Here is a 2,935-nt window from a genome sequence, read left to right as displayed (position 1 = left end):
TGGCAGATGGGGACCCTGGAAACCATTCTTTCTACACATCATATTCAACGGTCGACTCAGCCGAAAGCGCTGATACCATTTCAACTCAGGAGTCGTATCTACAGGACGGCGATGTGTGTGTGTGTGTGTGCTTTATCAAATGGTTTAAGCTTATTCATTGCTTTCAATGTGTCTGTTTACTGTTACCTGCTGGGAGTCTGGTGTTTGCTGCACTATTTATTCCCTTCCGGAGACACTGATGCCTCACACACACACACACACACACACACACACACACACACACACACACACACACACACACACACACACACACACACACACACACACACACACACTATAGCAAACTAGGTTACTGATTAGAAGATGGCCTATGTGGGGAGAAGACAATTCGACTCACTCCGTGTCTCTAAGTAAAGGAAATATGGCAACTGGCCTCAGAAGTGGTGGGGTTCCGTCTCTAAAGAGCAGCTAATATCATCCCTAAATATACCCGAAGTCACTGTAGAAGCTATTGCCATCACGGCCTACTCTGGTGAGATGCAGGGAGGTGGGGGGGCTTTCAACGGGCAGTTCCCCAAGGTCATCAAAGCACATTGAAGTTATACAGGACCTAATAAAGATGGAAGACGAATACCCCAAGCCAGCTGCAGCGATCTGTTATATGGATGAAGAGGAATGTGGATACCTCTTTGAAATTGTAACAGCAAAAGGACAACCATACAAGGTCACGTTTGATAATTCGGGGTTTGTGCTTGATACAGATATACACTTTAACTCAATGACAAGTTTGCTGGACCATATGACAACGGTTGTAAAAGTGTCCTTTGTACTAAGACCCTTTCCTACAGCACAGGACCTGTGCATGAGCACGATGGATGTAACAAGAGGGAGAAGGAGGAGACCAGTGGAGACAAGTGGCGATCAACCCAGTCTCAAACGGTCCATACAGACTAGCCCCTATGACCAACCCTCCAGTTAGTCACTTCTATTATAGGTTGCTCAATCTATGTCAATACAATACAAACCTGTTATGTTTAATAACATGAATGTATTCATAAGCTATGAACCACACCTAGTTTAATTAAATATATCCCAACCATCCCCCTTTTCTCTGGGTGTGGAACTTCAAACCCACACATAAGGAAAGCCAAATACTTCACACGAGATAAAAAGATAGAAAAAACAAAGCAAGCGTTTTTCTTCTCCCCCCTGTTCCTTTTCCGAGGTCGTGTTATCAACTCTGCCCTGCTCATTCAGAAAGTGATTATGGCTGGGCCTGCTCATTCAGCCGTGTCTGTATTATCTAACACGAGTCCCTTCATGGCACAATATCTTGGTTATTCATCTGTGGACTGTTACTCAACCGCTCGTGTGTATTCAACCTAGGGGTGCTTAGCAACCCATTTACCACTTAGCATAATGTGGCTCTCTCTCTCTCTCTCTTCCAGCTCTGGGGTATTCATCCAAGCAAGCCTTGGATGAATCCCAAGCAAGCCTTGGATAAACCCAACCCCCGGGTGTTTACCCAACCAACTATCACAGGAAAGCAGTTAAATAGCAAGGTCTGTTCCTAGGATATGAACACACTTAGCCTGTCTCAGCACTGGGAAGAACAGCAAGTGTCTATTGGAAATGGCTGGAATGGAAGTGACATATGGAAACTGGCCTCTATTGGATAGATCATGGCTTTCATTTGTAGAGTCACTGGGTGACAACTGGTGGGGTTCTGTGTCTGAGCAACAAATGACCCGATGTGAATGCTGGAGCTTTTGCCATATCGGAATACTGTGGAGCGGTGCCCGGAGGAGTGTGTTCAGGCTCACGTTTCTGGGTCCTGTCCTGATTGGCGCGCGAAAACAACAGCAGAGCATTATGGGATTCGTAGTATTAGCGGTGAATGCGCTGTATAATACCGGCGGGCCAGCTCTAGTAGTAATTTGGTATTGTCTCGCGGGCCAAATATAATTACCAATTGCCCTAGACCATAGAGGATAACTACAGGAATGAAACCACATTGAGGTTGCCTGCTTTTTTTAAATAAATATAGAGATAGAGATAGATAGACAGAGAGAGCGAGAGAGAGAGAGAGAGACAGAGAGAGAGAGAGAGAGATAAAGTTGTGGAGATGAGGGAATATTTGATCAGAACCCCTCCAGTCTGGTTAACCACAGTTAGGTCCAGTATGGACTATCAATACAAGTCACCATTTAGAATGTGACCCAGTTCAATGGGTCTGAACAGAACTGGGGGATGTCAGACATGAAGATGCCTAAACACAACTGGAATATTCACCCACACCACTAGCTCACCTCCACACAATCCATTTACAAGTTAAAGACACACCTTGAATAAATAACAAAGGAAAACTATTACTAGATGAAGTTTAGTGTTGTATTTTTTATTTCCCATCACCATAACTTCATCTGTTCCTGACTCTGGATAGTGGATTAAAAAGACCATCGATGTCCAATGATATTAAAGTACTATTCTGAACATGACTGATATACTGAGTGGCAAGTCAAGATATCTGCTGGTTTTATTGTTTGGTCAATACCACCACCTGCTGGACAGGTTTAATGTCGCTGGACTGAGAAGTATGGGAGGATGAAAGATGACACATTTAGGGACGGTTTCCTGGACATCTACATTGAACATGTTTTTAGTCCATTCATCGGTGTCTGGGAAACCAGACCATATACTTTAGTAGAAAGTAAGTGATTCCAGCTTGTAGTGGGCTGACTAGTCCTGAATTGTCCTTTTGTTCCTGGACCATTTTCCATGCAGCTCCAGGTGACAGAGAACACATCAATTAGGGCCGAGCCTACAAGCTGATCAATGATACTGAGGAGAATTACATAGAGACAGAGAACCAACTGAGAAAACATATCAATGGTTCTGAATGACAACCAATATACATCAACACCATACATCATGA

Source organism: Salmo salar, unplaced genomic scaffold, assembly GCF_905237065.1.
Source record: "Salmo salar unplaced genomic scaffold, Ssal_v3.1, whole genome shotgun sequence".
NCBI lineage: Eukaryota > Metazoa > Chordata > Actinopteri > Salmoniformes > Salmonidae > Salmo > Salmo salar.
The sequence above is the reverse complement of the archived record's forward strand: the minus strand, read 5'-3'. Positions refer to the sequence as shown.